The 9,953-nt window shown below is 38.5% G+C and overlaps 1 protein-coding gene across 2 annotated transcripts in view; it reads left to right on the top strand.

The window, feature by feature from the left end:
• Positions 1–1,076: 1,076 nt before the first annotated feature.
• LOC107734949 (uncharacterized protein KIAA0355-like) overlaps positions 1,077–9,953 on the top strand; it is a 48,205-nt gene continuing 39,328 nt past the window's right edge. The window contains exon 1 of one of the 2 annotated variants that reach the window (XM_016546815.1): positions 1,077–1,152. The gene's annotated coding sequence lies outside the window, so the exon portion shown is untranslated. Of the gene's footprint in view, positions 1,229–9,953 lie in introns of both variants that reach the window. The other variant, XM_016546810.1, reaches the window with a different exon arrangement.

Below are 9,953 nucleotides of genomic sequence, written 5' to 3'. Positions count from 1 at the left end.
GTGTGTGTGTGTGTGTGTGTGAGAGTGAGTGTGTATGTGTCTCTGTGTGTGTGAGTGAGAGTGTGTGTGTGTGTGTGTGTGTGTGAGAGTGTGTGTGTATGTGTCTCTGTGTGTGTGTGTGTGTAAGAATCTCCGGCTGAACTGAACCCAATGTCACAGATCCGCCTTATGAAGGGCGAAGAAAGCAGCTGATCTGCTGCTCAACACACCCCCTCATTCACACACACACACACACACACACCACTGTACATACCAGTACACTGCAGAGGAGTCTCTGCATAAAGTTGTAGACCTCATTGTAAGTACTTCTGTGTATATTATATAGACTATTATATACTAAATAATAATAAATAAAATATTGCATTTATTTTAAAAGGCCAATAAATAAATAAATAAATAATGTAAAAAAATCTGATGAATGTGGCGCCATCTATCGACACGTGAAAGACACTGAAAATTGTGTTTGTTGAAAAATTGAACACTAGAGGACACAGGAGTCCATCACATCACAGTCTCAAACTCTGTCAAAACATTTATTATTTTAATGTATTCTTCTTTGACGTCTTTTATCTGCTTTTTTACATATGTACATTTTTTGGTTTATTCTGGTGGTTGTGTCTTACGTTGTCTTGTGTTGTACAAGTTGCAATAAATAAATTAAAAAAAAATCTTCAGTAATCTGTGGCTGTGTTAATAAAATAAAATAAGTACTTTTCTAAAATAATAATAAATAATTAAATACATACATAAATTAAGAATAAAGCTACAAATTCGATAAATCATCACCGCTATAATCAAATAAATAAAATAAAAATAAATGGCAGATAACTTCTAAAAACGTCGTATATACATAATAATAATGTATTATTATTATTATTGTTAGCTATTATACATATATGAACAAAACCTAACTATGGTTATGCTTTGGATAACGAAGACACAAGCAACAATGCGCCATTTATTTACTATAAATCTAATTTAATTCCAATTTCATTTCTTTTCTTTTTTTAAAGTGCACGCTTTCTATGGTGTGGTCGGACGCGAGCGTCGCTTGGCGTGCACGCTCGCGCCTGTGCTTTGTGGACGCGCGCTCGGAAGACGCGCTGCGTCATTTCCTCTTTCCACAGACAGGAGGGTGGGGACAAACAGCTGGTAAGTGATGCCGTGATCCGACCGCCGATCGGGCTGTTTTTCACACCAATAAACGCCTTTCCCGGAGCCACTACAGGTAGGACTCGAGTCCGTTACTGCCCGCCGCCCCGGAGCGGCCGCCAGCGGGTGTGTTTTGACGTGTTTGAGGTGTTTTTTCAATTCGTGTCAACGAGAGGTGCTAACGGCTAACTGAGATTAGCTCCATAAACACTGATGGTTTTGTATAATCGTTTGAAACGTGATTTCGGTGCCGTTAAAGCAGTGAAATGATGGCAGCCTGACACTAAAGTGGTGTTTCGGCGGCATTAGGTTTGTGAAGGGGTTTTGGTTCATCTGAATCAGCTTTGAACCGTTAAACCTCATCAAATCTGCTGCAGTCTGACTGTCTGATCTTAGTTACTTTAATTAACGGCGTAATTAACTGGCCCTAAATTACACTGAGGCTGGGGACCCGTCAACGCCCTGAAAAAGCAGTGATTGGCTTCACTGCAGCCCTTTAACACCCTAATGACAGCCGACGGGTGTCATACACACCCAAACCCCTGTCGGGTGTCATTTGGGATGTTTCAGTGTTTTTCTGGGTGTCGAAGTGTGGGACACTTCTAGATGTGAGCTGAAATGGACCGTCTTGCATGTCAGAACAATGCAAAATGTAATCAGTCATCGTAATCGGGCTCTAGTGGTAGTTTATCACCGGGTAACCGGTCCTAACTGTTAGTTTTGGTGGGGCTTGGGTCTGTTTTCGCTGGAATGAGTGTTCAGGAGATCACAGACTGGTTTATTTCGATGAATGTTGTGTCCGGAGGATCCAGATTCCTGTAGTGGTTCTAGTGGCTGTAGCTCAGAATATTTCAGGATATTTATACTCTTCTGCACACCAGTGTAACCCAGTATGTAGCTTAAATTACACTGTGCAGTCTGTGAAGTTAAATGTATTTGTCGCCCCGTAAATGCAAAGGTTTACTGGAACATTTCGGCTGTATTTTCATTGGATTTGATCTGGTTGTTTTTGGGGTTCTTTAGCAGTTGGTGTTGTTTCAGGGCCCAGATTTGGTTAATATTGAAATTTAACAACTTTTTTACATTTATTAATCCAGTAATGCATCACATAATGTATATTGCAATAGCAGATTTTAACTGCTTGATTTTTAAAAAAATTTGTCACAAAATGTAACTATATTATCGTCCAGCTTTTTAGTTGGATATACAAGTATGTCCAACTTTGTCTGCATGCACACGGTATACTTGTGTAGGTAGACATATATACAGCAAATCTCAACTGCTAATATGTTAAATATGACTATAAGGCATGAAGATATTATAAACATTAACATAATGATTTTCTGTAAAGCTGCTTTAAAACAATGTGTATTGTTAAAAGCTTTATACATATAAATTTAACTTGACTTGGTCTGTGCAAAGTAATGCAAGTGAATGTCTGGTTTCTTTTACTGTGTGTATTGTTGTTTATGGTTTTTAAAGGGTGTCATACACACCCAAGATGTAGATGAGTTTGTTTCTTCATCAGATTTGGAGAAATTCAGCATTCTGTTTTCCCCATTCAAAACTATACGAGTGACACGTCTTGGGTATTCTGTAGTCTTTGCAATAATCCACAAGTAATCCACACCACTCCAATCCATCAGTTAATGTCTTGTGAAGACAAAAGCTGCGTGTTTGTAAGAAACAAATCCATCATTAAGGCGTTTTAACTTTAAACCGTTGCTTCCGGCCAAAATACAAGCTCAACATCCATTGACATATTTGTTTAGAGCTGTTTTGGCTTGTAAACAGTGTTTGATCTGTGCAGATTTTTCTCCTGATTCAGACCAGACCGTTTTTTCACTTGAGAAAGCAATATTATGGACAGAGAATCTGTATTTTAGCCGGAAACAACAGTTTGAAGTTAAAGCGTCTTAATGATGGATTTGTTTCAGCTTTTGTCTTCTCCAGATGTTAACTGATGGACTGTAGTGCTGTGGATTACTTGTGGATTATTGTGATGTTTTTATCAGCTGTTTGGACTCTCATTCTGACGGCACCCATTCACTGCAGAGCATCCATTGGTGAAAAAGCGACAGAATGCTAAATTTCAGTAGATTTTCAGCATATTTTCATTTTTGCGTGAACTGTTCCTTTAAAGATGAGGGCATGTCATGCAACCAGTCAGTGTTGACTTCTGATTTGACTAGCTTCTACCAAGTGACAGATGAGTGTTTATTTGATGTACATTTGACATCAACAACTAAAGATATGTAAAGCATTTCTCCTCTTTTTTAAAAGCTGATAAACTTGTATTTTGCACAAGCCACATTGTTATTTCCGTTTAGTACTGTTTTTTCCTGCTCTCCGTGACCTATCAGAACAAACATGTTACCCACCATTGACGTATAATATTCCTATAGTGTGCAAGCTTAAAAAACAGCATTTTAACACTGTGTGATTGCGATGCTAATTGTTAGTTTCCACATTCTTCACCCTGGATTCCGCAGAAGCCTGTGATTAGTTTGTTAGATGTCTGTGAGTAAGTCAATTACGCTCTATTCTGTGTGAACCTCATTGTGTTTTGCAACCAGGATTTTCGTTAAACCCTCTTTTGAAAAGTGCTGCGAGCAGACGGCTGGCCCCTCTGAGCTATTGTAGCCCGACTCTAGAATGAGACTCGCTGGCAATGGCTTCTCTGAGTTCATGTGGAATGTATTTCCTGTTTGGGTCCCTTCAGTTTGGGAATGAAAGAAAAAGCATGACTCGCTGCTTAATGGATGCTGCAGCAGTGCTAGTTATTTGAAGTTGTTTTCTCATGATCGCCCGGAACATTTCGTGGTTTTTTTTCTGACCTGTTGACAATGCAGGAATATTTTTATAGGCTGGGAGATTTTTCACTGTGTGTGAAATGGATTTGACCTCTTTATGCATTTGGGAGGCTGGAAAGGAAATCTTTTTGTGTTTGTCTGTTATCTAAATGAAATGAAATAATTGAGTCAAACCTGTGAGAATGATGGTTCGAGCATTTGAATTGTTTTGCATTTGTTCACAAAGTTCTTAAAAAATGTCTTAAGAAGTCTTAAAGGGGTCATATGATGCAATTTAAATTTTGGCACCTACTAGGAAGAAGAGCAATAAGACGGCATTATAAAATGAAAAAGTGCGCTTTTTTATTTTTAATGGCGAAGACGTGCTCACCCACAGACATTCACTTGTTTTGGCGCAGATCCGAGCGCGATTGCAGTGTTCACATATGCCCAAACGAACCGAGCTAAGGGGGGAAATGCGCCAGGTTCCGAAACAACGGGCCAGGTGTGAAAGCACCCTTAATGTTTGTCTTGTAGCTCCGGCCGGACAGGGCATCACAATATGGTAAGGGGGGTAACATTTCCGTCACACGCTTGAGGTATTCGGCCAATCACAACGCACTGGATAGCTGGCCAATCAGAGCACACCTCGCTTTTCAGACCGATGAGCTTTGTAAAAATCGACGCGTTTCAGAAAGGCGGGGCATAGAGGAGAAACAATAATGTACAGTATGTGGAAAATAATGTGTTTTTTGAACCTTAAACCGCATAAACACATTTCATTACACCAAATACACCAAATAATGTTCTTTTTAGCAACATCATATGACCCCTTTAATTCACCCTTCCACAAATTAAGACCTTAAAGTCTTTATCTTATCTTTATCTATCTAAATCTGAGCCAAAAGTTCATAAAGTCATGGCTTTAAATGTTGCATACACTGCAAAAATGAATGATTGAATTTTTGTCGTCTTTTAATATGATTTAACATCCTTAAATCAACATACGTTTACTTGGGATGGAAAATTAAGATATTAAGTCTTGTTTTCTGAGAAATTGAACAAAATTAAGTGAGTGTTTGCTTGAACAGATATCTGTGAATGGGGTACAATAAACTTGCTTTTTTTCTTTGAATTTTAATTATAAACACTTCATTTTTATCAGTTTCTCAGAAAACAAGACTTATCTCATTTTGCAACAGATCTTGTTTTAAGAATCTTTTGCACTGGAAAAAAATACAAAAACACTGAGGAAGGACAGCACTTTCTGGTACATTAAAAGTTATTTAATAAAGATCTGTTGGAAGTTGCATTTGCAGACATTGAAGTGTTGCTAATACAACTCATTGTGTGCTTCTTAGACATTTAGAGAACATATTGATGAATTGTTTCCTTCAATTTAGGCTATTGCTTACTTAGTAAAACTTGGTTAAATTTACTTTCAGAAAACCTGCAGAAGCCCGGTGTTGGCATTTCTGTATGTTTATAGATGTTATGCATCCTGCATAACTGCGTCCTGTGAAACACAATCACGTCTGTTTCTTTATTTGACCAGCGTTTGGAATATGAGCAGCGGTGTTGGCTAATACTGTTGCTATGAAAATAATGCTCAGGTCATCTGCGAGCAGCCGAATACGCTGTTTTACTTTTCATGAAGTTTCAGTTCTTCTCCTCAGAATAATTATTTACGAATTAGTGATGTTTGCTCCTATGACAGTCTGTGAATGTAGAATTGGTTTTCTTTGCTTTCTAGCTCAGTTCGGTGGGACGTTTCAAGGTTGCATGCATTTAGGTTTGGATACAACGCGAGCCTGAGGTCTGTGTGTGTGTGCTGCTGGCCGGGCCAGCGGGCTGAAAGATATCCCCCTAACAAAGCATTCCAGTGTTGTTGGGAATATGCTGCATTCACTTGCTGACTGCTATTGCAGTTTAGAATGTCACAATGGAATATTTTCATGGGGGAAGGGTGTGTGTGTGTTTCTAACACAAGTCAGATTAGCCGTTCTCACTCTTCATGTTTTTTTTTTTTCCTGGAGTACTAAAGTTTTGTCTGAAGCAGAACTTAAGTAGCTTAATCTTTTTAGGAGAAGTTTGTCTAAAAGTTTACACTCTTTAAATAGTGCTAAAGAAGTATTGAGCTGTTCTGTTGTTTTGGAAGTTGAGTTCTCAGTCTTTGCTAAATTAATCACCATATGCCGAGTTCACACTGCACAATTTTAGCCCCGATTTTCACTCGCCGACAGGTTTTGCGAAATTGCCAAATTGTAAAGTCATGATTGTAAAGTCATGCCGTGTGTAACCTCCTGTCGCCGATCCATCGTGCAATATAAACACCGCAGCAACTGAATGCTACCCCAGATTGTCGTGCAGTGTGAAAACAATGGTGATCCGACGACTTTGAAAATCGTGCAGTGTGAACTCTGCTTTAAAGTCACCATAAAACAACCCATTTTGTAGGGCTGGGTATTATCACAGCTTGTACAAATGGATTCGATTCCAATTCACAAGCTCTTGATTAGTGGTCGACCGATATATCACCAAGGCTGATACTGAAAACCACCAAGTTTTCCTGTTTGGCCGATTCGTTCGAGGTGGGACTTTTATTTTGACGGCGCTGTGAACGGCAGCACCTGAGCACACAGTGCTCACATTCTCCCTCTTGTTCACTGTTGTCGTTAACAGTTCTGTCTAGTAAATAGAAGTCTGTCTCATAATCAGATAGAACGATTAAACAAAGGAATTAAAATTCCGTGCGAATTGAATGTGGACAGGAGGAGAGTTCAGCTTCACTGTAGACGCGCGATCGACAAACTTTAAACTTGTGGTTTTAAATTATGCTGCGCTTTATGCATTTGCCCACTGTCATATTCATGTCATTTTCACTGTGTGCTGTATGTAAAATGAGTGTTACCTTGGCTTTATTTGAAAAAATATGATTAATGCACACAAACGTCCCAGAATACTGAGTGCCTTGTTGGTTACAGTGTTTACTTCCTTTTTAATTATATTTTTATTAAATATTTATTTATTTGTGAAAAATACTTTGCCATCTAACGTATAAGTATGTTTATTTAACACATTTATTTTTTAATCAATTTTCAAATGATTTCAAATTTCTTAAATATTAATTTAATATTTACCACCCTGGTTTGCAAGATATCGGCATTGTCTGTCAAAAACCAATATCGGTCGACCACTACTCTTGATTCGATTCCATTCTAATTTCGATTTGATATCGAGTTCAAATTCAATTGCATTTTGTTTTTAGATATAATAATCAACACTCGTATTCAAGACAACAAACATTTAAATGGTGTCATGAAAACAGTTTTTATGACAGATTTAGTCAAGCATACAATACATGAGATTACTAACAGGTTAAGTTAAAAAATAAGTAAAAATGTATTGTATGAAGAAAAAAAAAAAATTACGTGACATTTACAAGCTGCTTTATTGACGTCTTTCCATGGTTCAAACACTGATTGAGTGATTACATAAGACATGAAACATTTTCTATCTCTTTCAGCACCTTCTGATGTTCATTCTTGTGTATTTCTTGCTGTAACTAGTAGTAAAGAGTAGGGATGCTCCGATCGATCGGCCGGAGATCGGTATTGGCCGATTATCACATTTTATGACTCGATCGGTACTCACTACACTTGGCCGATCTCACGAACCGATTGCAATTTGATGACGTCAACACGTGAAGACATACATGATGCGTGGGGACATAAATGATTTGGCGCCACAGTCATGTCACCGCTGGTGTGGAAATGCTATGACGTTTTGAGAAACAATTAAAAATTCGCTATTTGTCGTGTATGTTTTGCATGATGATATGATGAATGGATGGTTCATTTTAACAGCAGATTCAGTGACGTTAGAGCTGATCTGTGCATCACTGCATGCGTCTGTGGCGCGTTACGGCTCAACGGGAACCGGAGCTGATCGCGGCCACTCTAATGCTTGTGTTTATACCGGCCAGTCGCGGCACGTTTCTGAAGCGGCTCTCCGCGCTGCTTGGCTAAAAACAGTCTTTTGTGAGTTGTCACAGCGTGGAGGACGGAACAAATACTTGTCGGAGCCGTAAGGGGTAACGGTAACATAATACGCTGATCGTGGTCTGCTTTTAAATGAACATTTATTTATAAAACAAAATATCTTCTTTGGCCATATTAGCCTACTCAATAGCATTAACACAGGCTTTACTCCTTTCAAACTTTATCTGGAATGTCACCGTTTCTGTCACTGCAACTTCCCGATCAGGCGAACGAACACACACAGACACACAAAATCGTCTGCCTTATGGAAAAAAATTTATTTAAAAAAAATTGTTAATATTTGCTTAATTTATGATTTATTTTATCCACTCGAGACCCACCCGCAAATAATCAGAATGCATTTTTTATTACCTGACCCGCGGATTATCCGCAGCGGATTATATAGGAAAAGCAAAATATGTTTGCTGCATAAATCAGACAGACTTACTGAAAATGCAAATTCATTCTCTGGCAGCAGGAGGTGCTTTAAAGCGGGAGGAACAAAGGTATCGGTATCGGCCGATCACCATGACAAGAAATCGGTACTCCGTATCGACTGCAAAAATCCTGATCGGAGCATCCCTAGTAAAGAGGAACAGATAATCGGTTCACGTGTTGCTTGAACTGAGGTTTGAAAATGCTTAACACTTCAAAACCACATTTTTGAAATCTTAGAGAGAGTATTAAAGGGAAAAGCTTATATTAATCAATATTGTCAGTCCAACCCTACATTTTTCAATAATTAAAAAATTATAGGACAGGACTTTTATTTGTTCTCTCTGAATTTGATTGAATCCTAAAAAGCGGGTGTTTGTTGCGTACCTGATTGTTGTCATGGATGGAGAGAAGGAGTGATTTGTTACGTCAACCAAAAAATGAAGTTATAAATCATACACAATAAGGTAGGGCTGGGCACGATTTTATTTTTTAGAAATCGAGGAATCGCGATTTTCAATAGAAATATTACCAAATGTTAGAATTAACACTTTGACAATATGCCGGTGATAACAGTAAAGAGAAAAGAAAGATCCAACCCCATGTCGGCACACGTGATTAACCGCTCACGTGTGACGCACTCTGTGAAGCACCACAAATATAGGCTAAGCGCCATTCACACAGAATGCGCTTGTGTGTTGACAAAGATGCAACGCGGGCAGTGGAATAGGTAAAACATGCAAGAAGATGGGAGTGAACTTATTTTAACAGGAGCGCAGTGTTTTTAGAAAGCCGTTTCATGCATGAGACGCTGCAAGAGACGCGAGCTCAACAGTCAAACACATCCATGTTAACACAGAAAAAACTATGGAAAAGCAGCGCAATCGAATAAAAAAACCTGTCAAGAACTACATTGCGACAGGCTGAAAGCTGCTGTTTGTTTTTAAAGAACATTTATAGTTAATAAAAGTCTACTGGTGTTATACCTTCAGTCATTTTCAAAATCAGAATCAGAAAGAGCTTTATTGCCAAGTATGCAAGGAATTTACATACAAGGAATTTGTTTTAGTGACATAAGCTTCCAGTACACAGAGACAACAACAACAAAATTAGATGAGAATAAAAAAAAATACACATGTAAATATAAATAGACAAATATTGAAAAATAAATCGAATAATAAATAAATTGTAAGTACAGTTAGGCTATAGATGATAGAATGGAATAGAATAGAATAGAATGAGATGCAGGGATGTACTAGGTGGTAACAAATAAATATAAGGTTATTGCACATTTTTAGTGCATAATGTGGGGAACATTTAACTGTTCATGAGGTAGATTGCCTGGGGGAAGAAACTATTCTTGTGCCTGGCTATCCTGGTATTTGCGGCTCTGAAGCGCCGGCCAGATGGCAAAAGTTCAAAAAGGGGATAACTTGGATGTGAGGATCCAGAGTGATTTTCTGAGCCCTTTTCCTCACTCTGGATGTATACAGTTCTTGAAGGGTGGGCAGGGGAGCACCAATAACCCTCTCCG

This window comes from Sinocyclocheilus rhinocerous, unplaced genomic scaffold, assembly GCF_001515625.1.
Source record: "Sinocyclocheilus rhinocerous isolate Xijiao unplaced genomic scaffold, SAMN03320098_v1.1 scaffold942, whole genome shotgun sequence".
NCBI classification, from domain to species: Eukaryota; Metazoa; Chordata; class Actinopteri; order Cypriniformes; family Cyprinidae; genus Sinocyclocheilus; species Sinocyclocheilus rhinocerous.
The sequence above is the reverse complement of the archived record's forward strand: the minus strand, read 5'-3'. Positions and strand labels throughout refer to the sequence as shown.